The 27,383-nt window shown below is 41.8% G+C and overlaps 1 protein-coding gene across 7 annotated transcripts in view; it reads right to left on the bottom strand.

Annotated features, from left to right (window-relative positions):
• The window catches only part of NFYC (nuclear transcription factor Y subunit gamma), a 66,280-nt gene extending 39,170 nt beyond the window's left edge, over positions 1-27,110 (bottom strand). The window contains exons 1-2 of one of the 7 annotated variants that reach the window (XM_034650178.1): positions 26,845-27,110; positions 14,271-14,329 (exon numbers count right to left, since the gene is read on the bottom strand). The gene's annotated coding sequence lies outside the window, so the exon portion shown is untranslated. The other 6 variants (XM_034650153.1, XM_034650175.1, XM_034650142.1 and 3 more) reach the window with 6 other exon arrangements.
• Between the last annotated feature and the right edge of the window lie 273 nt (positions 27,111-27,383).

Genomic DNA, 27,383 nt, shown 5'->3' with positions numbered 1-27,383 from the left:
GGATATGACTAGGAATGCTCCAAATTTTAATCCCCAGGAATGTCAGTAACAATAGCTATGCAGGTTTTCCCTCCAGACTAATCCAAAAACATTTAAATTCCTAGAACATGTCTCCTTGGACACATCAGACTTCTGTAAGCTAGGAGTGTGTGTGGCTGCTTTGTCCTTCAAAAGAAAACCTTGTTTGTTACATTAGGGGACAGAAGAGACCCGGAGTCTAGGCAGCAACCACCTGACCTGGCCCCACCACGCAAGAAAAAGATTCTGTTTTGAGCTCTCCCAAAATCCTGGAGTACAGCGAACATGTTCTGAAAGCAGGAGACTATTTCATGGAATGAAACCAACCTTGTTAAGGTTTTTTGGGAATAGCACAGTTAAGAAGCTTGCTTTTTACAGTACAACTATAACAAACTAAATATACACGCTCACTAATTAGTGGCCACTAAACTTTTGTTCCTCCCCAAAACACCATTCTCAGCACCCAATAAAATCTATTCCTACAATTAACACATTCACTTCCTTCAGACTTGTGTGCCATATTATCATTTGGCATGTTATTTCTTTTCTTTTTTATTTTACTTTATTTTTTTAAAAGATTTTATTTATTTATTCGACAGAGATAGAGATAGCCAGTGAGAGAGGGAACACAAGCAGGGGGAGTGGGAGAGGAAGAAGCAGGCTCATAGCGAAGGAGCCTGATGTGGATGGGGCTCGATCCCATAACGCCGGGATCATGCCCTGAGCCGAAGGCAGACGCTTAACTGCTGTGCGAACCAGACGCCCATCTTTTCTTTTTTTTTTTTTTTTAAGATTTTATTTATCTATTTGACAGAGAGAGAGAGACAGCCAGCGAGAGAGGGAACACAAGCAGGGGGGAGTGGGAGAGGAAGAAGCAGGCTCATAGCGGAGGAGCCTGATGTGGGGCTCGATCCCATGACGCCGGGATCACGCCCTGAGCCGAAGGCAGACGCTTAACAACTGAGCCATCCAGGCGCCCCTGGCATGTTATTTCTTAAGCCTAAAATTTCCCTGCTCCTATGTTCTCCCCAGTTCTTATGTAATTGTCTTTGTTTCTGGCACACCCTCAAGGAAAACACGCCTTGCTCATAGTGGGAATTCAACACAAATCTACAGAACAAATACAGGCTCCTCAAGAACTATTTTAAGACCCCAAGTATCTTGGCCTCACTCTGGCTTTTCTTTGAAATGTTCATATGGGGAGATCCCTTCTGAAGTACCTATAACCGGCTGTGCAATACCCTTTGTGCAGTAATCGAACAGAAAAGTCAAAAAGAGTAGGGAAGGAGAGAAACCTGTTCTTCAGAAAATGCACCACGAGTGTAGACGATTATGTAAATCCCAGGCTCCACTGGAAAATGAGAGATTGTGCTGATGAGTTAATCCATCTAAAAACCTTGGGAGGGGGGTGGGCAAAGAGTTCTCAATTTAAAACCTGTAGATGTTGTAAGAACGTCAAGAGGAGCTTGGTTGTACGGTTTGCCTGTGTGGATTCTGTTGGTTCACAGACACTGAATTCTGCCCTCTGCGCACTGTCTTTCATGGTTGCCTCAGATGTTGGAAGGAAGGAAGGAAATGAGAAGAGCGTGAGAAGAAACAAACCCTCCAAGCCAAACAAGCACTACACCACCTACCTGCATGTATACGCTGTCAGGGGCTGAGATGGTTATGCTCACCTTTTTTTTTTTTTTTTTTTAAGATTTTATTTATTTATTTGACAGAGAGAGAGAGACAGCCAGCGAGAGAGGGAACACAAGCAGGGGGAGTGGGAGAGGAAGAAGCAGGCTCCCAGCGGAGGAGCCCGATGAGGGACTCGATTCCGGAACGCCGGGATCACGCCCTGAGCCAAAGGCAGACGCCCAACGACTGTGCCACCCAGGCGCCCCGCTCATCTTTTACACCTGTACATGCTTTACACTTTGTTCAGCAGCACTCTTTCCACCATCTCACTTGTTCTTCACTACAAACCCAGCACAGGTACTAATACTCCCATCTGACAAAGACACTTCATCCAGATGGACTGAAGGACTTGCTGTAGGTCACAGGAATGGAACCCCACATGCCCTGAGTCTCCGTTCTGCACTCTTCCACCACATGTTCTCCTCCCTCAGTAGAATTAATAACTCAACACGGGACCCAAAACTTAAGAATGTATAACTCCTTGAAACCTACAACATTAAATCCATTTTACCTTTAGTTTTCCCGATCATTCTGGCAAAAGTGCTCCAAAAGGCCAAGGTACCAGATTCTTACACATTTCAAAGTGGAAAGCTTAAGGGTTCCAAGCTTGTTAAAGCTGTAGCTGCCCACAGGACTGGGAGTCGGAGCCATGTGGTCACCAACCAAGAGTGAGAATGAAAAGGTCTGGTAGATCAAGTTCACTCTCTGGGGGCCTAGTGATAAGAAGTCGCTCTGTCTTTTCCCCTCAGTTCAGAGGGAATAGCCTTAGCCTAGGCCCCTTGTTGGAGATGCTTCCACAGGTGCACACTCACAGTAGGAATCATCTGGCTCAATACTATGCAATGATTCAAAATTATAGCTACTGCCAAATTGTGAACATGGGGACGATGTTATTTTAATTATGCAGTCATCACTCCAAGAAATCAGCATTCCTTTGTTCCAACTACCTCATCACTAGGGGTAAGGTAAGTATTATAAATCGCAGACAGGAAATATAAAGCAAATAATTATTTAAGAATACCACGACTGGGGCGCCTGGGTGGCACAGCGGTTAAGCGTCTGCCTTCGGCTCAGGGCGTGATCCGGGCGTTATGGGATCGAGCCCCACATCAGGCTCCTCTGCTATGAGCCTGCTTCTTCCTCTCCCACTCCCCCTGCTTGTGTTCCCTCTCTCGCTGGCTGTCTCTATATCTGTCAAATAAATAAATAAAATATTAAAAAAAAAAAGAAAAAAAAGAATACCACGACTCATCTAAAAATACCAATCTCTGCAGTTCCAGATAAGAACACAAATGTAGGAGGTGCCCAATACACACCATAATGTGTGTATCTGCACAACTAAGGAACACCACAGGACACCTAACACAAATCTAACCTCATATCTGTGTGGAGAAAGTTCTATTACCTACCCTTCCTCAGTGAATTTAGGATTCAGGAAAGACAATTTCCCACCACACTCACTGGTGGTACTCATTTAGCACCTATCTATTCCACTATGCTTTGTTCTGAAAAGAAAGATGGCTGTGTTTGACAAAAAACTTAAAATATAATTCAGTTTGACTATATATTTGCTCCTTTTATGACCAATCTGTTTAGTCACTTCATGTAAGATTAGGTATGAACTCTGGGAGAAAAAAATGTGTCTCCTTTTTGGGGAAGAGCAGCACACACAGGGAAAGGGGAGGCGGAAGGAAGAATTAGTCCTATTAGACAGACATAGCCACAGCTTGCCTTTCACAGGCAGTAACAAGGTGCACTGCAAAGAACACAGGGCTTATGTCACTAGGCTCTGCCTCTGATTTTCTCACCCACAAAATGGGGATAATAATCTTCTGTCCTACCTACCTACCTTACGTAAATATGAAGTGAGAGAATATATATAAAATCACTCCATTAACGGTAAAGTACTATTTCATTATTACATTGCTTAACTACCTTCAAGGGTAGCTTCATGGGTATTTGGCCAGTTACCAGGAGAGAAATAACCATGGAATTCAGGATATAAATAAATAATCAGGTAGAGTGGTTGGAAATTTACCACTCTTTCTCTAGTGAAAAGTTTATTACCTTTATTTTAGACTGAGGATAATTACAACATACCTAGGCTAATAACTAAATACGCATGCCTTATATTAAAAGTTCTGCTAAATCCTACAGATGAGGCTATCCTACTCATGGTAATTTATATTGTATGCTGCTCACCGGTGTTATCATGATCATGTGGCTATATATTACTTGCTAAGCAAATGCTGCCAAATTCATTCCTCCATGTGTATTTGTGTTTCATGCAGAGGCTGCCGTCTGAGACTTCATAAAGCTAACGCAGTGAAGATTAAGCCCAATGTGACTCAGAAAAAAAACCCTAGCTTTTGCACTGGATGGAGGTATGTGTGTATATACTTAAAACTTAAATACAAAAGCTTAAGGCTATACATACACACATATACAGAGACATATATATATAACTAATCTCAAGAAACTACTAGGTAACATTTCACAGAAATATTTGTACATTTTCAGCATAAGTGAAGGCCACCGGATTTTAGGGCAGTATTTCTAATCTACATATCAAGGCACACATTGAAAATGTTAATATTAGTTTTCTGAATACTTAACCTATGGGCTGATAGCGATGCCCTCATTCCATTTAACTTGTCACAAGATCATGTATCATGCATGGTGCTCTAAGTATGCTGAAAAAATGTGGGCTAACAGTGATACTGTACTTTGTTATGCAGGTCTGAATTAGCGAAGTTATAGATATTCTGCAGTTTTAATAAACTAACATTCAAAAAATAAATAAGTAGCTTTAGAGTAAAGCTTAAGAGTAAAAAAAATAAATAGGGGCACACAATCAAAAAAGCTTACAGAACACTGACCTAGGGGTGCCTGGGTGGTTCAGTAGGTTAACCATCTGCCTTCGGCTCAGGTCATGATCCTGGGGTCCAGGGATCAAGCCCCACATCAGCCTCCCCGTTTGACAGGAGGCCTGCCTCTCCCTTTGCCTCTGCCTGCCACCACCCCCCCGCCCCCGCTTGTGCTGTCAAGTAAATAAATAAAATCTTTAAAAAGAACACTGACCTAGAAGACTCTACCATGTTCATTTCTACATGTCTCAACTTGAGGGTCCAACCTTTCTTGTGTTTCCAACTTTGACATGAAGCTTTATTCTTCTGGTCCTTCAGTCCATTCTCTCTCCCTTGATCCCCTTCCATCTATTCCCCAGGGTCAGCTATAATCTCTATAGCTTAAACTCCAAATATACATTACCAATTCTACTATTTCTCCAGTCCTGCAAGCTGGACATCTCCAACCGGAAAGCCACCTGGAACTCAAACTCAAGCTCCATGTGTCCAAAATCTTCTTCTCCCAAACGTGCTCCTTCTAACTTTTCAATTTCTATCCTCCAGTCACCGAGGCTTAAAACCTCAGAGTCATCCTGGACGCTGCTCAATTCTAATCAACTTCTAGAATCTGTAGTAAGTGTCCAACAGCGTCCATCCCCTGACCTTTCTTCTTATAGCCACACTCTTTGTTCAGAGGTCCTTATCATCTCCATATAATAACGAAAATGATGATAACAGCTAATATGCATTTAAAGCTGAGTGCCAGGTACAGTTCTAAGCCCTCTGCATTGCTCTTTTCACCCTCATAACAATCCTGTGAGGGTTGTGAACCTAGTATGTGAACTCACTGCATTGTTCACTGTTTCTGGTGTCTCTACTCAAATTCTGCTTGTCTCTACATAATGATGCTTACTAAATCTTATAAAAGCACACCTCTGACAATGCCACATCAACCTACTACCCAAAATCTTCAACAGTTCATCAATGTCAACAGAGACAGTTCAAAATTCTTAACCTGGCAGTCATAGCTGACCCCAACTTACTTCTCCAGATTTCCTTGTTTTTCCACTCCCTCTGGTCCCTAACTCACCTCTTTATATGCTCTAAGCAGACTGGGCCATTTATTGCTCTCTTCAGCACATGCTTTATTTTTTTAACCATGACCTTGCTCCTCCTTTCCCTGTGCCTGGAGTGCCCTTGTCCCTACCTCCCTGAGTCCAACGCCCAGTTAAACTGCCTTCCTTCATTCCTAAGTCAGAAGTAAAGGTCTCCCTTCCTCTGAATTCTGTGTCCTTTGGATGTACTTTCCATATCAGTTTCACATACTTGATATACATCCTGTCTCCCCTAAGGATCCTGGAGTAAAATTTTATTTGCACACATTTTTAAAGTCTCCACACATAAGACATGCATGTGTGGTGAATTAGTGAAAGGAAATGTAAAGCATCCACTTTCAGTATTTTCTCAGAGGTAAGAACTATACAGCTTAGGGAGATAAAGGAAAAATTAATTTTATCTGGGTATTTCCAATCAAGTAGGTCTTGCTTTAGTTTTCTATGTAAATGAAATGATGAGGACAGACCAAATGATAGTACTTCCAAGAAAAAAGGTAACCAAGTGAATCAGCACAGCTGTTTGCTGTGGTTTGTCTCTTTCTTCCTTTGAACTAAGGAACACAAGGTCACCAGCTATGTTAATGCACTTTAAAGTTAAACATTGACTACATGGCTTTTTTTCCTTAGTTCTGCCTTTACACTGGAATTGACCTTCATTTCTTATCTCTCAACCGCCCTTTTCCACTACGGAGTGCAGCGCTGTAACTTAATTTAGAGTAAATGCTCTAAACAGAGGAAGACTTTGGTCCTGTACTCAACAGTGGGCTGTGGCTCCAGGAGGCTCAAGGGAGAGACGGGAAGACAAGGGTGACAATACAGACAGAATCTGACCAAGTTTTAAAGGTCTGGGCGCAGCACTGAGGCAGCAGGGAGAAGAGGTTAAAAAGAAAACAAAGTTTCTGGGAGATGCAGACATAAGGAAGATACTATCCAGCTTCGTCTTATGCCTCAGCACTTACACATCACGTAAGATGCATATCATTCAAGCTCTCACTCTTCCAGTAAATTGTAACTTTAGTTCAACTATATGAAGGTGGTGAAAAGAAATCCAACTACAAAAGAAAAAACTTTAAAAGGTTCAAGCAGATCATGGTCTATCAGAGAATATGCAAATGAGAACAAAACCAAATCCACAACTACCCAAACCCGCACGTGCAGATACACAATACTTCTACTTTGTTGGTGGTAAAAATTAAAGTTAACATAGTTGAAATATTATCTGGGGAGTATACAGACAATGACTTCTATTTCAGTCTTGTCAAATGCTTAAAATGATCCTGGGATCTTTGTTTATGAAATACCAGTTGGCTTAAGGACTCACTTGAAGAACCAGGCCTGAACTTGTTTGGGAGTTAACTTGTTCTTGAGGTGTGTTAACAACCACCACCACCAAAACACAAAACAAACCAAAACCAAGCCAAACCCCAACTGGCATGCAGGTGTTGTATCTGTGTACCTCAGTTTACTTCCTTGTAATATATAAAAGTAACCCAGCTCTCTGGGACACCTCAGCCAGGTGGGCACCGTTAGCTTCCCAGCTGATTCTCTGCTTTCTGAATAAGCCAGCTGGCTGAGGCAAGAAATCTGCAGATCCCAAAAGGGACTGTAAGTCTGCACAGCAGATTTTCTAACCAACAGACTCCACATGGAGACTTTTGAACCACTTCCATGGCCCATTTTCTCTGCTCCTTCTGTGTTCAAATAGCAAACCTGTATGGATGTACTAAAAGGAAGAGAAATATGAAAAATAAAAAGTAAAAACAACCTAGAGGAAGAAAAGAAACCTGGAAGGAACTAAGCAGGAATTGAATCTCTGAATCTGGATAGGCCAATCAGTAAAAAGCTGAAAGATTGGGGCACCTAACCTCTCTGGGTCTCAATTTCCCCACTTTACAAGAAGGGAAAAGACTAGATCCCTAGATGATTTCCATCAGCCGAACTTAAGACTATAAAAGCTATGTATGCATATATTATTGGGGCCAGGAACATGCAAAAATAACTCCATTCATGAAGAAGACCATGTATAAATGATTAGCTTTAAGAATACCTTTGGGGTTACTGAAGCCTCCATGAAAGTATATAGCTTCTCTGAAAGGAGACCTCATCTTGTTTTAGGAACAAAAAGCCCACAGTGACCATGACTGCTGCTTTCAAACATACACATCCCAGGAAGTGAACTTTTATTTGAGGCCAATTCCAATTCTGCCAAACCATATTCTGTGTGAGTGATTCTCTCAATGCATAGAAAGGAGGCAGACATCAATGCTGACTGACCACGCCTGATAGGAAGTGACTTAATAGGACAGGAAATCAAAGAGATCACAAAATATCCACCCCCCACCCCAGGGGAAGAAAGAGAGTCCTAAAAATAGATGACACCAGGCATGTAAAATGGGTGAGAAAGAAATCCCCATGGGTTTCCACCATTTATCTTGGAAATGTATCTCACAATATGTAACAGCTATGTGGAATTCATGCCAGTGTTTATATTTTGATGAGACCCCAATTATTTTTTTTCAAGTCTTTATCCAACATTTACTTGCTTGCTACTACTTGGCAACCTCTACCTACCTCCCAAGTTTGAAAACTGACCAAAAAAATATGACCACAAAGCAAACAAAAAAAATGGCTCCAGTTTACTTTATAAATATTTGTTGCACAAACTAAAAATGTAACCTCTGCTTAGTAAACATCTGCAACTATTAGAACTTACCTGCATTATAACACAAACCTCAGTATCTAATCAGAACAGGTTCCCAGTTTTTATTCTGAGAGGCTCCTAAATCTAGTAAGGATTTTTAAAAAATCAGCATTCCCATTTCATCTTATTCTGAGACACTCTCAATTTTTGACAAAGGGGTTAAAATTCTTTCACAGGAATCCTGGTAAGGGAAGGTCTGATGGTCTCAACAAATGAATTACTTAGGGTCATGTCAGCACAAACGGGAATATGCATGTGAAGGCATGTGGAACCATGTTTAAAAAGAGATGTGTCGGGTTTAAGCAAACTCTTTTGTAAACATATTAAAATACTGGCATTTCTTTTCTTTGACGCCTCACCTATCCTCCCAAGTACTTAACCCCTGCCCCCCAATAGTGTGGATTAATAGCAACTAGTATTTATGTAGCAATTCATAATTTGCAAACCACTTTGACATACATGATCTCATTTGAGACTCACCACTAAATAGGAAGGTGCTATTTTTAGGTCCCATTTTTACATGTGAGGAAGCTGACACTAAATGGCTGACCTACCCAAGCTCACAAAGCTGGTGACAGCTACATGGAACCTGAACACAGGTCTCCAGACTTTAAATGGCCTGCTTTTGCTACCGCACCATGCTGCCTCAATACTGTAATCAGAGTATAAATAAATGCCCAAATCTAAGACCCCTTCTAAATCACCCCCACCCCCACACACCCACTCCTAGTCTAAGTTCTAGTTAGCTGTGGAAGGTCTATGCTCCTTATGGAAGTAGAGTTTTCTTCATTTTTCTGGAAAAACATTTATCTGGCTAATGTGTTAAATAAGGAGATCATATAAACACCATCCGGCATATACTGGAAGATACCTTAGTCACCAGGGGTTCTGCGTAGGCATGCCTATGTGCATTTTTTCAGGTAGTGGGTCAGATTCTCAAGAGTCCATGACTCTGAAAAGGATAAGAACCCAAGCTAGAGGCAATGGCTAGGTATCTTTCCAAGCAGCGAAATCCACAAAGTTCTCAAAATAAAGAGTTGTAATCAAGGCCTCATACTGTGCCCCACTTACCTTCTGCCTTCCCTGCTCCAGGCCTTTTCCCAGGCTAAAAGAGTCATTCGGTATCCACATCTGTTTTTTAAATCATACATAAACCTGGAGCCACTGATAACATATAAATCAATGACTTATAAAAAATAAATTTATCTGTTAAAATGTAATCCTTAACACACACTCCTTTCTCTTATGATTTAACTTCCCAGAATGACATTTTTCTTACCATAAGCATTCCAATTCCCTCAAAGAAGTTTTACAAACATAACTGCTTTGAACTCCTGAAATGCCATTCTTCACTAAGAACCCTCTAGATTACACAGAAGACAAGGTAGCGTGCAAGGAATTCTGAATCTGTTAGGCAGTTCACGCAACTATCATACCAAAAGGATTTAGAATTTTTTTGCTGGGGGAAGGAATGGAGAAGAGTGGGAGAGAGAATGAATGCAGCCCTATTGTCTTACTGCTTGAAAACTCCTAATCTAAATCTGTAACATATTCCTACTAACCACTCGACTTGAACATCAGAAGTACAGCCTCTTTTCATCTTAAATAGAGCTTTTCAGTCTAAATCTGTATAAACAAAACTTTGTCCTTCAATCTTTCAACTCCTCGGCAGTTTTTCAAGGTCACTTTTGCAAGCAACGACAGAGGCCTGCATCCAGCAACTTTGACTGCTACACCACTCCAAATCGAAGAGCCCCAAATCTAAACCTCTACCTACCCTCTCAGGTAAATCCTTTACACGAGGGGAAGCCAGGGGAAGGCAAATCAAACACCCTCCAAACTTCTCTACAAGGGCCTGCTTCTTTTCCCTACCCAGAGACTGAGTACTGCTGGCTCACTGCTCCACGCTGAGTCTGCTGCAGAAATGTTCGAATGACCTTCATTCCGTATTTGCAAAGAAGAAGAATACAAAGAATTGGTTTTGAAAATCAAGTGTATTATAGATGTTAGTACATGGGACAGAAGAGTTCACTATTCGCAAAACCTGACTGCAAGCAACCAGCATTAGCTCCGTATCCCTAAAAGAGGGGGGAAAATTATCAAGGGCAAAAGATAGGGTACCTGTACTCTTAACTTGCCTATTCACAAACTGCAGATAAATTAGGATTCAAAATATTTCATACAGAACATGAAAAACACTTTGCTCACACCATTTTTAAAAAACCAAACCAATGTCTGACAAAATGTGTGAAACTGGTAGAAAAAGATTTGCTCCTGTCACTGCCAATATAGTGGAAAAGTATGTTTCTCACCAACATTCTAAGCTAGAATGTGTATTTTAAAACAAAGATTGTTACTTAATTACTGGTACGTATTAGAATAGAAGCAGACAGGAAAATCAAGAAAGTTACGGGAGAATTTCACATTGGCATGTGGGCCTTCACCATTAGAACCTGCATCCGTGCAAACCATATTTTCACACAAATTTAGAAAAGCAGTAGTGCTGCTTCCACCTCTGAAAACACAGATGTCAACAAAGTGCATGGAAACAAAAAAGTCTTACAACAACTCAGCTTATTCTGTAGGAAAGCTTCAGTGCACTTGAACAAAGGAAAATTATTTGGAAAACAGTTAAGTTTACCCAATGCAAAGAGAAAGTGCTTTGCTTCTGTGTGCCCCTGAAAAATGATTAGCCTTTCTTCATGTACCTGATCTTGTCAATACTCAACCAGGAAAAGAAATCCTAGGTGAAGGGCATGCAAAATCTAAACAGAGCCAAGGTATTCTAGGTGCACCAAAAGGTATGCATGGAATGTAAAGTGGCCATTTTCTGAAACAGTGCAACTTGTCTACACTCTCTGAAGCTAAACAGTTTCTACCATTTTAACACAAAACAAAGAATTAAACTTACCGGGAACTGCATTAATTTTACAGGTAGTTATTTATATCTCCTCGGACAGGGAGAATTTAAGTCACTCCCAGCCCTCCCCCCCACCAAAGGACGGAGGAAACAAAAGGCAGCAGGAGATGCAGAAACCTGAGTCTGGAATGTCCACTCCAGTGAAAGCCCGAACAGCTGTCCCCCCACCCCCCAGCAAACTATTCGCCATTTTTCTTTGTCTTTCAGCTGACCCCTGCCTCAGTGAAAAACTCCGAGGCTCCAATGAAGCCCTGCAGCCTCCTTCCACTTTAACAGTCAAAGGCATTCAATCTAGCATGCTATTTGACACCAAACCTTGCCTCCAGAGTGGTCCCATTGGCTGAGCTGCTTTATCAGCTAAGAACACAAAGCCATGATTGGCTGTTCACGTCATCAGTTACCTCCTTTGTACACTTCCGGTTTTAAAGTTACCTTGAGACGCAGAACAGGGGTCAGATCCAGACTTCAAACTGTGGGGAACTTAAGGCTTGGAAATGCCTGGCAAATGCACACAGCAGATGCACTAGGGCCTCCTGTGTTTCCAAAACAGAGGAAACTGCAAATTTACAATTGTTCTTAAAATCCCACGAAAGGGTTGTTACAGTTCCCACCCAAAGGATTTCTTATTGGCTGTCAGAGTTCCACTTAAAAAATTTAAGGTAATTTAACTGCTTCTGATTGGCCATCAAAGATGTCTGTAAGATACTGCTACAGTATCCTATGGCAGTAAACCAGAGAAGCAATGTGCACAAGATCGGAAAGTTGTGACTTAACTATCTAGTTTTCTGTTGAGCATTAACAGAAGAAGAAAAAGAAAACAGTGGGCTCATCCAACAGCTTCAAAGAAAATGTGACCTCTTTAACAGTAACAAATAGTGATACCAATGGCCATACAACAGCTTGTAGTCTTTCTAAAAAGGCATCTGTCATTACGTCCCTGGTAATTTTAAAAAACCATATCAGTACTAGGATAAATCACCTTATTTTGAAACACAAGCTAAATAGGAAAATTCTGAAGTAATATAAGAAGGGAGTGACAGAGATGGTAGCATTTCCAAAAGGTCTACCGGGAACCCGAGAGGGAAATACAATGATAAAGGGGGGTGGGGAGGAACTGGCAGAGATAGAACGAAAGTGACTATAGTTTAAAGCTCATTACAGTTTGATGGATTAATTAATCTAGGTTGGTCATAAAAAATGTTGATTAGCTTTTAATATTACAGTTTTGATATCATAGAGAATAAACTTTTCTACCACATTTTCAAGAATAAGTAGCAGGGATGATCTCAGGAGAGATACTGTAAGTACTGCAGTTACTGAAGACATGCTGGGGTTTACGCCATGGTGGTCGAAGATTCGCTTATGGATTTTGGGCCCAACTACTGAGGTGTTAAGAGGAGCCTCCTAATATGGTGAAAACGAATTAACAGTCTTTTTTCTTTTCTTTTTACAAAATATTCAAATAGAAACATTACACTATTACCAAAGGCCTTTAACGGTCTCCTTAGATCTGCTTCCTCCCTTGAAAGCTAAGTATCCCAGGACTAAACAACACAACTGTTTTGCTAGCAGAAGGAGACCTCTAGAAATACCTCGGCTGACCTTACATGTGAGGTCATCATGGGCATATGCAAAGATTTGGCAGCGCCCTGAAACAGAAGCAAGGGGGTCCTTCCAATTGCTTTGCCATATTAACTTCTACACACATTCCACTCATTTCTCACATTGAAATAATAATTTCTGAAAACCACCAATTAGTGCCAGGTTCTATGCTTAGGTATGTTACAGACTTCCCCCCTCTAATCCTCACTATCCTCTTTTGTATGTGAGAAAGAGTGAAGGAGAAGTTTGACAACTGGCTCCTAACCATACACTGAGGGTGCAAACTCAGGTCCCATACAGGGTGCCATTCTTTTTATTGTACCACAATTCTGACACCAAGACACAGGGCGCCTCAGGGCACAGCCAAGGAAATTCTTAGGGGTCACACGTACGTAGAGGCAGCATAAACTATTACACCCAACTTCATTAATTTAAAAAACAGAAATCTGACTGATGTTGAGCTTGATCTCTTGGTTAGAGACCTAGCTACGTATGTGACAAAATATCACCCTCTCCTTAGGGCCCCAAAGCTACTAGAAGGGACTGTCTTCTCTTCTATCTCCAGCATACTCTGCAACCCTGCAGAAGGCAACTCCTGAGCCATAAAGGGCAGCGTGGGAGGACTGCCAGCTGCTACAAAAAATCTTCCCCATGCCTTTCACCACCAATCCAGGCTGAAATTTGGTTCTTGTCCCAAATCCCCATCCCTGACTCTGTGTTTGATGTACCCGATTAAACCAAACGTGTCCCTTAATACTCTGTGAAGGTCTCTGGCACAGTTTTTACTAGTTCTTGGAAAGTTTGCAAGAAAAACACTTCAACCCCTATTTCTTTTTCTTTTTTAAAAGATTTATTTATTTAGGGGCGCCTGGGTGGCTCAGCAGTTAAGCATCTGCCTTTGGCTCAGGTCATGATCCCAGGGTTCTGGGATCGAGCCCTGCATCGGACTCCCTGCTCGGCGGGAAGCCTGCTTCTCCCTCTCACACTCCCCTTGCTTGTGTTACCTCTCTCACTGTCTCTGTCAAATAAATAAATAAACTCTTAAAAAAAAAAAAAAAGATTTATTTATTTATTTGAGAGAAACTTAAGCAGACTCTGCACTGAGCGTGAAGCCCTACTTGGGGCTCGATCTCACACCCCTGAGGTCATGACCTGAGCTGAAACCAAGAATCAGACACATAACCAACTGCACCACACAGGTGCCCCTCAAACCCTATTTCTCATCAACAGCCACCGTGCTATAATTCAAGCTACTAGTGGGAAAAGAACTGAAATTATCCTAGAATTTCCATGTGGCAGCCAGGCCCATTCACTTACTATTGCTCTCCCCTCTCTAGCCTGTTACTGTAGATTAAAAGCCTCATGGGATCGCTGGGATTCCAACTCACATTCTTCCCTGGTCCTGGATCTCAGCAGCCCTCCAACCAGATAACTGTGTCGTCTTGCCCTAAAAAACAACCAGATCACTATGAGGCAAAATGAAGACCTCTAATTAAGTGGTTCAAGCTTAAATGCTCTCAAAGTAGGTATGGTGGGAACTGATGCTCTTGGTCAGAAAATTCTATGATCCTGGCCAAGTTACTTAACCATCTCTGAGCTCACTTCTTCATGTATAAAATGGAAAAAAATAACACCAACCCATGGGAATGTTGAGGCTTAAATGACAGGGTAAAGCACTCAGCATTAATACCTAGCAAGCGGTAGGTACTCAATTAATATCTAAATATATACTTGACTGTAGCACTTATCGCACATTATAATTACTTTCAACCATGTCTCTATTACCAGAGGAGGGCTTCCTGCAGACAGTGGCTGTGTTTTATTTATATCTACATACATCCCCAGTACTCAGTACAGAGGTGTATATCAAACACAACCTTAGCCATAGTGTCAACGAAGTAACAAGGAGTAGTGGGGATTGAGGAAAACTGGACAGTGCATGTCCCACCTAAAGGGGCAGCCACTGTTCAGCTCCAACTGACAAAGGCCATGAAGGAATACTAGTCCACTGCAGCAAAAGCTTCAGAATCAATAAAAGAAGCAAAAGCCAGATCCTGAACCCCAAAAGTTGATGCTAGAACAGCTCTTGATCTGGCATCCTGAAGAATGACTGAAGGACAACAGTTATGGCAGAAGTTGGCCTTAACCACCATGACAGCTCTTGTCAAGGACAGGGTCTTGCTCAGTCCCCCAGATAACCTAATCTTGGAGGCTATATTGTATCACATCAGAAGCATAACTAGCAGCAGGGGCGCCTGGGTGGCACAGCGGTTAAGCGTCTGCCTTCGGCTCAGGGCGTGATCCCGGCTTTCTGGGATCGAGCCCCACATCAGGCTCCTCCCGCTATGAGCCTGCTTCTTCCTCTCCCACTCCCCCTGCTTGTGTTCCCTCTCTCGCTGGCTATCTCTATCTCTGTCAAATACGTAAATAAAATCTTAAAAAAAAAAAAAAAAAGAAGCATAACTAGCAGCAAAGATACTGGGCTCTTCAGTGCCCTGAACAAACATTTTATTGATGGTACCCCTAACTGACTCCTTTGGACTCAGTAAAGTAAGTAAACCCGGAAGCCCCAAGAAATATCAGAGAACCTCTAAAGAAAAATGAACTTTTCATATGTTGTGATGTAAACAAAAAGTCATATTCATTTGAATATTAAATACATTGTATGACTTATTATATATTAAAATGTATATAGCAGTTTTGTACTGATGTCGTGATAGGTTAAGGGAATGGGGTATTTTTTTTTTTAAGAATACCTTTAATGCAACCACTCAGAATCAAACACTGTATTTTGCTTATGTAAATGAGAAACAAGGCTGAGTTAGTCTCCCACTCTTAGATAATACTATACAAACTGTTTTGTAATCTTTCTCACTTACAAAATGTGAACTTTCCACATCAAATATATATCTGTATCACTTATAATTGGGTTATATTTGACTGAATGGATGTACCATAATTTTCAATCCGTTTTATATTAATAACTTCAGTGTCTTCAATTGTTTTTTTTACTTTTGAAAATTTTTTTTAAAGATTTTATTTATTTATTTGACAGAGAGAGAGACAGCCAGCGAGAGAGGGAACACAAGCAGGGGGAGTGGGAGAGGAAGAAGCAGGCTCCCAGCGGAGGAGCCTGATGTGGGGCTCGATCCCAGAACACCGGGATCACGCCCTGAGCCAAAGGTAGACGCTTAACGACTGAGCCACCCAGACGCCCCTACCTTTTGAAATTTTTGAGTACAGTCGACATGTTACACTAGTTTCAGGTGCATAGCATAGTGATTCAACTTCTCTATGTTGTTATGCTCACCACAACTGTAGCTCCCATCTGTCACCATACAACACTATTACAGTATCACTGACTATATTCCCTATGCTGTGCCTGTCATTCCTGTGGTTTATTCATTCCATAACTGGAAGCCTGTATCTCCCACACCATTTCAGCCATTCCATGCCCCCCCGCAACCATCAGTATGTTTTCTGTATTTACAGGTTTGTTTATGCTTTTTCATTGTTCATTTGTTTTGATTCCACATGTGTAAAATCATATAGTACCTGTCTTTCTCAGTCTGACTTATTTCAGTCAGCATAATATCCTCTAGGTCCATCCATGTTGTCACAAATGGCATAATCTCATCCTTTTATATGGCTGTGTAATATTCCACTGTGTGTGTGTGTGTGTGTGTGTGTGTGTGTGTGTGTGTGTACACACACCACATCTTCCTATCCACTAGTCTACTGATGGACCCTGAGGTTGCTTCCACATCTTGGCTATTATAAATAATGCCAAGGCTACATGAACACAGGGGTACGTATATCTTTTTGAATTAGTGTTTTCATTTTCTTTGGGTAGATACCCAGTAGTGGATTTACTGGATCACAATGGTATTTCTATTTTTAATTTTTTGAGGACTCTCCATACTGTTTTCCACAGTGGCTGTACCAATTTACATTTCCACCAACAGCATACAAAGGTTCCTTTTTCTCCACACCCTTGCCAACACTTATTTCTCGTCTTTTTAATTTTAGCCTTTCTGACAGGTGTAAGGTGATGTATCACTGTGGTTTTGATTTGCATTTTCCTGATGATGAGTGATGTTGAGCACGTTTTCATGTGTCTGTTGGCCATCTGGATGTCTTCTTTGGAAAAATGTCTTTTCAGGTCCTCTGCCCATTTTTTAAACTGTATTTTTTTTTTTTTTTGGTACTGAAATGTATAAGGTCTTCATATATTTTAGATATTAATCCCTCAATGTCTTCAATTTTAAAATATTATAAATAGCATCACAGAGAATATCCATTATGCCCATTCCTTGTACCCTCATTATCCCTTCCAGAACCAGAGCAATGGCTTCATAAATAGTATCATTTTGTCTAGTTAAAAAACAAAAAAATAAAAAACAAAACAAAACAAAAACCCATCAAAACCAGATTGTTTTAATGTTAAATCTTCCCATTTCCAATCTTGGTTTGAATTTTTTAATTATAAGCAGATCAGAGAAAATTAAGGGCTGCCAGATTGTTGCTTCTGACCTGTATCTTTCACCTGACTTGGTCGTGAGCAACTATTAGTTCTTTCCCAAACCAAATCCACCTTCATGGTTTAAAAGAATATGTCAACACATTTTCAAAAGAATCTGACAGAAGTTCTGAAGATCATCCCCAAAGAGGTCCCAGAAACATTCTGAGCAATGACAATATCATTAGAATAAGGAACACAGGGCTTGCTGGTGCCCAGTAAATGGCTGCCCAATAAATTAATGAAGTAAACCAATAAATGAGACCTTAAGTGGATCATAAATTCTGAATTATTTGTTTTTTAAAAATAAATTATATTCTCCAAAGCATAAATTAAAACCAATGGATGGAAAACTATTCTAGAAAACTATTCTATTCTCTCATAGCTGTCCAAAGATGGCACAAGCTGCTTCAGAAGCTATGGATGGGGTTGTTAGCACAGGCTGTTTGAACACTTGACAGGAATATGTAAAGACAAGATGAAAAAGAGCAGCCATGTGGAGAAGCAGAGGGAAAAAAAGCCCAGTCTTTGCAGCTAGACAGATTTAGATTCTAATCCCTCCTCACCTCTTTTTAGCTGAGTAACCTCAAACTAGTTCCTTAACCCCACTGAGGCCAATCTCCTAAACTATAAACCATCTTGCAAGGCTGTAAGGATTAGGAATACTTTCATTCATTCAATCAATACTTATGTGCTGGTATTGTGCTAAGATCTGGGGATCCTAAACAGTACACAGTCCTGTCCTCAAGGGGACTAAAGTCTATTAAATTAAAACAGGCAGTCATAGTGCTGTGTGTTAAGAGTTCCAACAGGACCAAATACATAGTATAAGACACAAGCAGAGCCCCTAACCCAGGGCCTAACTCAGTTCAGGCTGGTCAAAGGCTTCTTGGGAGATTTTAAATTTTAAGAATAGGAACCTGCTGAGACAGACAAGCAAACCCCATGTGCGAAGTCCTGGAGCTGACAGAAAGCATTACATTCCTGGAATGGCTATGGTTTGATATGGCAGCAGCCCAGAGACAAAAGACTAGAAGTTAACCTAGAAAAGTGAACAGGGCTCGACAAGATTAAGATACTAGAACTTTATTCTGAGGACAACAGTGAGCCACTGAAGAGCTTTAAGCATGGGACTGGCACAATCAGAATTACCCTTTGAAAAGATCACATTTGGGCTATAGTATGGAGAAGTGGACAGACAGCAGGGAAAACGAGACCCTGCATCATCTAGCTACTGGAAAATGTGGTAGTGCAGATACTGAAAAGATGAATGGGAAATATTAAGAAGATAAAAAATCATGAAGACCAGTGGTTAACAATGCCTGTAGAATAACAGCACTGTGACGGATAAACAGCAAGTACTCTAAAAAATGGTAGCTGCTAGTATTATCGTTGATACAGGCAACTGGGTTAGATGACTGGTTTTTTTTTTTTAAGATTTTATTTATTTATTTATTTAACAGAGAGAGACAGCGAGAGAGGGAACACAAGCAAGGTAAGTGGAAGAGGGAGAAACAGGCTTCCCGTCAAGCAGGGAGCCCAATGCGGGGCTTGATCCCAGGACCCTGGGATCATGACCTGAGCCGAAGGCAGATGCTTAATGGCTGAGCCACCCAGGCACCCCTAGAATGACCTTTTGAAATCACATTTATCCCTAAGAGTCTAAGTGATTTTGAAGACATATGTTGTGCTCCCAGACAAATCCTTTTCCACTATTGGCCAAGCTGTCCTATACAAAAAAGATTCACTTTTTTACTCATAAACTCTCCACACCAGAACTGTTCAACTGGGCCCCACTACACACTAGTCATAACATGAAATGCTTATTAGATGTTCTCACAAACAGGGTTCCATGGCCAAATAAGTTCAAGAAACACTGCATTATGTATCCCCTCTCTTGAAGGGTTACATGGCACATCAACACACACGCTCTGAATACTAATTCTGCAGTAAGGAAATGCATTTCACTTTAGCCATCTTTCAGTCAAGGATCCTTTTTCCAACTCCAGAGGACATTTATTACACTGTATGAGAACTAATGTTCAATGAAACAGCTTAGGAAATGCCGTTCTAAGCTGCCTTACAGATTTTAGTGGAATGAAAAGATTATAGGCAACTCTATTCTGACCACCTTCTAAAATGGTTGGAGTTTTACACACATTATGGCATTTCCCTTTTAATTTAGTCCTACTGAAAATGACATTAAATATCACCATAAATAGCAATCCTCTGCCTTCCAAATTATCGCCAACCAAGTGTGCTTTGCTTTTTTAAAAGGCCACAACTTTGTCAGCTGATAATGAGCAAATTCTAAGCTACTTACCCTTCAGGGTACAGTAATATTTTTAAGACAGTTAAAAATGACAAAGATGTTTAACTGTGCAGATTGCATGTACTTTCACTTTCTACTTTTGTATGAACGATCACGCCACTCGTGAGGGGTATGTTTTCTTAACACTGGGCAAAGAAACTCATTTCACATAGATCAGTGGACAATGTGCAGCTTCTGAGGGCAGGGTTAACAAGAGCAGAAATTGTGAAACCCTTCAGTACAGTAGTCCCCCTTATATATCGGAGCTATATTCCAACCCCCCACCCAGTGGATGCCTGAGACCGCGGATAGTACCGAACCCCATATACACTACATTTCTTCCTATACATACATATCTGTGATGTAAGTTTAACTTATAAGTTAGGCACAGTAAAGAGATCAGCAACAATAACTAATAATAAAAGAGAACAATTCTAACAATATACTGTTATGTGAATGTGGTCTTTCTCTCTCTCGAAATCTCTTACTGTTCTGCACTCACCCTTCTTGTGATGATGCGAGATGATAAGAGGCCTGTGTGATGACATGAAGTGAGGGGAATGACAGGCATTGTGATGCAGCGCTAGGCCACTACTGATCTGACAATAATCAGAAGGATCATCTGCTTCTGGACCTCAGATGACTGAGGTAACTGAAACTGCAGAAAGCAAAACTGCGAAGAATGGGTGGACTGCTGTAACTCTAATAGATTTAAGCCAATGACATCATACAAAATATTCTATACTCCAATATCATTTCCTATGAGTCACTGAAGCATTTATTGAAGCACTGCTCAAGATCACTATTTATAGCTCCTACCTTTGAATGTATTTAAGATTAATTATTTTTTTTAAAGATTTTATTTATTTATTCGACAGAGATAGAGACAGCCAGAGAGAGAGGGAACACAAGCAGGGAGTGGGAGAGGAAGAAGCAGGCTCATAGCGGAAGAGCCTGATGTGGGGCTCGATCCCATAATGCCGGGATCACGCCCTGAGCCGAAGGCAGACGCTTAACTGCTGTGCCATCCAGGCGCCCCTAAGATTAATTATTGAATCTGATCTAACAATATACTGTTGATTTTAAATGGAGAGTATTCATCTAAATAAGACACTTTATATACCTTGGACATGAAGATTTGAACCTTTGAGTTAAACCTATTTTACTGGAATCATTCAAATGCAAAGGTTAGCTTAGTCCCTCTCTCTAAACTGCACCTGAAGTTTATCCATTAGAAGGCCCTCGTATAAAAGTACACTGAATTTAGAAGTACTCTGTCTGCAGACGAGTAAGGACTTTTTTTTTTTTTAAAGATTTTCTTTTTAAGCAATCTCCACACTCAACGTGGGGCTCGAACCCACAACCCCAAGATCAAAAGTCACACACTCCACCGACTGAGTCAGGCAGGCACCCCCAAACGAATAAAAACTTAAACCAAAATAGGAAATACAACTTCCATGCTGAAAATGAGCACAGATGTTGCTCCACTGTTATCAGGTGTATCACTGCTAAAACATGGAGAAGTGTGGGAAAGCTGGAGCAAATTTTGCAACCTGGCAAAAATTTCTGCAGGCAGAGAGATTTTTTTTCCTGAACCATTCTACAATGCTGTCTTCCTGCTTATTTCACAGAAAATGTTACCCAGGTGACTAGAAACCAAACTGACAGTAGTACTTCAACGTACAATTTCCACAATCAGACAATGTTTTAAATGACTATAATGCAAATCTCTTTCTGGACTGAAGGATAAAACTGGTTGTTCTGATTTCAATAATAACTGCTATTTGGCAAACAAGGAAGCGTTCTCATCTCATCAAAACCATTACCACTCAGCATCTGAGGGTTAACAGAGCAATCGGGAGACAACCTAACCCTGAAATAAATGACCCCACTACTTCGTACATTCACAAATACAGACTGATAATAATATAGATCCACTGTGAATCAGCCCCTAAACCACAGCAATATAACTAAATTAGGTTATTTCTTTCATGCCAAGTGGTTGCTCCCCCACGCAGAAATCTTACCATACATAAAAGAGTAGATAATTACAAAAGGCCTCCTCATTAGGGAGGCTCTAACAGGCTGAAAGGATAGATTTTATGCTGTTCTAAAAGAAAATGATGTGCCCTACCACTTATTAAGGTCCACTTGGTGACTGGCACCTACCATATGCTACTGTATTCATTTTTCATAACTACTCTGTAAGACAGGTGTCATTACCACTACTTTACCTAGGAAGAAACTAAGGCTCAGACAGGTTAAGAAACTGACCTCCAGCTCACACAGAGAGTAAATGCATCACAGAAGAAGAATTCTTTCCCAGGTCTGACTCCAGCGTCAGCAACTACACTACCCCCTCCCAATAGCACTTTTTGGCCAAAGTATTTTAAATCCATTTCCTCTAACAATTAATCTACTTAAATTATGTGAAGTGCTTTCAGTCTCTGGGAAAATACTAAAATGACCTTGTAGCCTTCCTAACTAGTCACAGCACATGCATGAAAAACTGAATAAACAAAATGAAAAGAGAGACTGGAAGACATCAGATAACTCACAATCAGTCTGCTTTGAGCCCAAGAAACTGAATGGAAAAGAACAACCTGCTGGCTAAGGAATGTTCCTCCCAGGTTGTATGCCTGAGGCTGGAATGAACCTCAAGAAGGTCATCTGTGACTTTAATAATGTCCTCTGCCATTCTCCCTCCTACGAATGAGGCACACTTGTCAAAATACAAAAGATGCGGGGCGCTTGGGTGGCTCAGTCCTTGAGCGGCTGCCTTGGGCTCAGGGCGTGACCCCGGGGGTCCTGGGATTGAGCCCCGGGTCAGGCTCCTCCCCTGGGAGCCTGCTTCTTCCTCTTCCACTCCCCCTGCTTGTGTTCCCTCTCTCGCTGGCTGTCTCTATCTCTGTCAAATAAATAAATAAAACCTTTAAAAATAAAAAAAAATTTTAAAAAAAAGTCAGGCTTCCTGAGATATAATTAAAAAAAAAAATACAAAAGATGCTGTACAGTCATCTCCATCATCAAGTCAATGTTTCCACAGAAGATGCAATGCTGCCCAGTGGAATGAGCACTGGACTGGGAATCCAGTAATCCGGATTAGGCCTTGTTCTCCCCTTGCATAGCCAAGTGACCTTGTCAAGGTCATCCCACTCTTTAGGGTCTCAGCACAAAGCACTTACCTGAAAGAAATCAAAAGCCACTTCCTGATCTAAGATGCAAGAATTTTTCTTCTCTAATATTTTATGGTGTTGAGAGAACACAGTGTTTGGGGCACCTGGGTGGCTCAGTCAGTTAAGTGTTCAACTCTTGATTTCAGCTCAGGTCATGATCTCAGGGTGGTGAGATGGAGAAGATTCCATCTCTCTCTTTGAGTGTCCAACTCTTGATGCTGGCTCCGGTTGTGGTCTCAGGGTCATGTCAGCGACGCACTCAGCGTGGAGTCTGCTTGAGAGTCTCTCTCTCCTTCTCCTTCTGCACCCCCCCGGCCCCGCAACAAGCTCTCTCACTAAATAAAATCTTTTTTAAAAAGTCTCTCTCCCTCTTCCCTCCCCCATCCTCCCTCATGCATTCTCACTCACTCACAAGAAAGAAAAGAACCCAGTAATTAAGAGTAAGGGTTCCACAAATTTTGTACGAATTAAGAGTTATAGTCCAATGCTTGAATCTGGGCTCTGCCACCTTATGTGATCTGGAGCAAATTAGTTAACTCCTTAGTTTCTTCACACCTAAAAATGAAGGTGGTAATAGGCTCTATCACATGGCCTGTGCGGATAATATGCATAATACATTTATACCCTAGCCGGTACAATGAAACCACTCAATAAAAGGTAGTAACTATAATATCATTCCTGAGTTTGAGTCATAGGTTTTTAGTGGTTCGGTCTCTCTGAACTAAAGCAGATGTGAATTTCAAAATTGCCTCAAAAATGAACTAGCTCCGGCTCTTCATTTCACTTTGCCCCTACTTCTCTGTCAGCGGGGTAAGAAGCCCTGTATCTTTTCTAGGACAATGAATCAATTTTGACCACACAGAAAATACGTACGCATAAATGAGGTAATAGAATTACCGTAAGGATTCAGATAACAAAACATGGACACAGTCTGTTAAGTACTAAACATTAGTATGAGTCTCCTTAGAAGGCCAAGTTGATGTTCTCAAGTTTTTAACATAAACTCAGACCTACGCAGACCTCGGCTAACTTAATGATTGAGTCAAACAAAGGTTAGATGACCAACGTACAAAATGCATGGCAAGCCCTATTTCCCCTTGTTCTTTTGATTCTATCTTCCACACTGCAATGTAACTGCAAATAAAAGGGAGGAGACCCTCACCTAATTGTATCAAGTCATAAAGCAACTCAGACTTCTAATTCACTGGTCTCCCCTTGAAACCTGAGTTATTTAAAGATTTCCAAGCAAATACTAGAACTGCAAATAAATTTTTGTATCCAGTGTTAATTTTACACATCATTTAGGATAAGCATATACTAGACTCACTATCCCATGGTTTGAAGAAGGCATTAGGCTTCTGCATAGGTCCCAGTGTTTGGAGACAAACATCTTAAATAAGTAATGATATATGAAAAAGCTCCCAAACGAGTTCTTATACATTTGGTAGCTCCTCGTTCCTTGGCATTAATCACTGCCATAGAGAGAGAGACTATGTCATCAATTTTCTTAAGTCTGATTTTAAAGAATAAGATTCTTAAACTTTCTGTACATATTTTTTCCCTATTATCTACCTGGCTTCAGAAAAACTCCAACAGTTTACTCTGTAAATCTTTCAGTACACAATAGGAAACAAGAGATATGATTTAAATACCTCACTGAAGAACCTATATTCTATCCTGTGATCTGAATTTTTGAAACAGTACAACAAACTCTTTTAAATTATATTCACCCCACTCAATACACTCCTGACACCCAGCAATCGAAAGATGACCCACTTTGTACTATAACACTATCTGGAAGTTTGAGTAGTCAAGTTTATACTGATAGCATGACATAGCAGTTAAAACTACAGGCTGTGGCATCAGACAACTTGGATTTGAATCCCAGTTCAACCACTGAGTGACACTGGACAAGTTACAACCTCTGTGACCCTCAATTTTCTCATCTCCAATATGGGAATGATAATGCCTACCTAACAGGAATGGGGTAGTAAATGTGCCCCAAAATATCAATTCCCTTCCTCTACTACTTTCCTTTTCGTTCTTGAAAATTTTGTTGCATTCACGTAAAACTGACCAAATCTGAAAACTGGAGAAGTTTCTGGAAACTGGTATGAAAACAGATGTATAATACCTATCTAAAGCTAGAAAGGATCACCTAACATAGAAAATGAAAAACAAATTAGGAAACACAGAGGTTTAACACAAATATGTTTCTATGATCCCCAAACCTTGGGAAGAGCAAATGTAGAACAATTCATTACAATAAAATGAAAAGTGATAAAATATCCCAAGCTGACTCTTAACAACTCTTGACTAGAACAAAAGTTTTTTGAAATAAAACCAGAAAGTGTTGACAAGTTCTGTAACTCATGACAAGATGCAAGAAACTATGCACTAGTTTATTCTCCTTCCAAGCTTCTTATTTAAAAAAATAATAATAATTTAAGTGCACATGAGGGTGGGTGTACTTTTTAGGCATATATAAAAGAAAACAAATAAGCCAGGTCCAGAATCTCTGTTAAGCTCTTTTCCACTAACGAGGAACCTAACAATATCCGTTCAACAAATAAATGCCAAGCATCTAATATCTGCTAGCAGATGTAGCTTTAGAAACTCAGCCCCAACATGTATCCTTCCTAACGCAGGAAAATTTCATACACAACGTCTCAAAATTAGCTGCATGGTCCTGAGACCCAATAATCTATAACTGCTCCCTTACTATAATTCCCAAGTCTGAAAATGTTCCACAAAATGCTTCACACTTCCTCATTCCTATAGATAGGTCACTACTTAATGCTGTGCCTCTTAGGCTTGGCATTCAGTTCTTAAGACCCGGTACACAGATCCAATAGGATCCCTCTCAGGCTGGTTGTTTACTTTCTCCTGATATCACATCCCAGATCTGGTAACTGGAACCTCGGTTTCAATGCTGGCACTCTCCAGCAAAATCCCGATCTGATCCTATCGCTTAGATAGGTCCCTAACGCCCTGATGGCCTTTCTTCCTATACCATGCCCTCAGACGTGGCATCCGTGGACATCGAGGTCACTCACATACTGTGTTAACACTCCCGTCTATCTTAACTATAGAAAACAAACTGATGGTTATCAGAGAGGAGGCAGGTCAGGGGATGGGTGAAACAGGTGATGGGGATGAAGGAATACACTTGGCGCGATGAGCACTAGGCGATGTATGGAATTGAGTCACTACATTGTACACCTGAAAATAAAGTAATACTGTATGTTGGACAAAAAGGGGAAAAAGGCAAAACAAAACAAACAAAACCCCTCCAAGTCTAGCTCTCTCGGCCCTCGAAGACCCTCTCAGCCCCTAAGTCAGGTTTCAGGGTTTCCAAGTTTGGCACCCTTGGGGCTTATACGCCCTTATACTGGGCCACGCATGTTCCATGGAGGGTACCTCTGGAGTTAGGAGCGCCACCCACTCCGGGCCGTGCACAGGCTATCCCCGAAGTACCTGCCAGACCATCACACTGTCTTCCCCCTTAAGGTCTCTAAGCTCGCCCCTAGCCTCCATCCCATGCCTGCACCGAAAGGGGTCACCACCCTGCTGCCCAAGCCCGAGACGCGGGCAACCCTGCAGCCGCCGACTCCTTCATCACCCCCCAGGCCGGAGCCAGCGCGACCAATAAGGTGCCAGGTCCGCGGCCTCCCCGCCACCGACCAATCACGAGCGAGCCCCCCCGCAGTCGCCTTCCGCCAATGGGAGAAAGCCCGCGGGCCGGGCCGACGAGGCGCACGGACCCCAGGAGCGCGACGGCGGCGACAGCGGCGGGTCCGGCGAGAACACAACATGGCGGCGGGCAGGCCAGACCGAACTACAGCAGCGGCCGCGAGAGGGAAGTGAGGTCTCCGCCGAAGACGGGAAGCGCTGCCCCTCCCCCCGCCGCCGCCCGCCTCTCACCCACCCTCCCACAGACGCTCCCGCACACTCACACGCCTCTGCTCAGGAGTCCAGGAAAGAGCAGGAGCCGCCCCCGCGCTCCTGCGGAGTCGGGCAATGCAGAGGCCTGTGCACGGCGGAGGGGAGGGGGAAGCGTGCGTCACGGAGAACGGAGCGCGCGCGAAGCGGGGGCACAAACAAGATGGCGGCCACGCCGTTTGCACCGTCTGCCCCCTTCCCCTCCCCCTCCCTTGGCGCCTTGATTCCCTGTATCTTGTAATGCGCAGAAGCTGAGTTGTTTGCAGTCTCGCGAGAATTAGGAAGGGGCGACGTCCTGGGGAGGCGGAATGAGATCAGAGAGCTTCGTGGCCCCACCCACTTCTGGGGGGATCCGGAGGCGTTGCCTGGTGACCTCCGCAGGGCGTTCTTCGCTTGTGGGCCTTTGATGTGGTGCGCACACTTGAATATTAAGAAATACGGTTTTTGGGTTTGGGTTTTTTTTTAATTTGGGATGAAGGGGGACGAAGGACGACATGGGGATGCCAGATTACGTGCGCCGCTAAAGAAGATAGCTACCAGTACCATAAAAGGG

The sequence above is a fragment of the Ailuropoda melanoleuca genome, chromosome 2 (genome assembly GCF_002007445.2).
Source record: "Ailuropoda melanoleuca isolate Jingjing chromosome 2, ASM200744v2, whole genome shotgun sequence".
NCBI classification, from domain to species: Eukaryota; Metazoa; Chordata; class Mammalia; order Carnivora; family Ursidae; genus Ailuropoda; species Ailuropoda melanoleuca.
The sequence above is the reverse complement of the archived record's forward strand: the minus strand, read 5'-3'. Positions and strand labels throughout refer to the sequence as shown.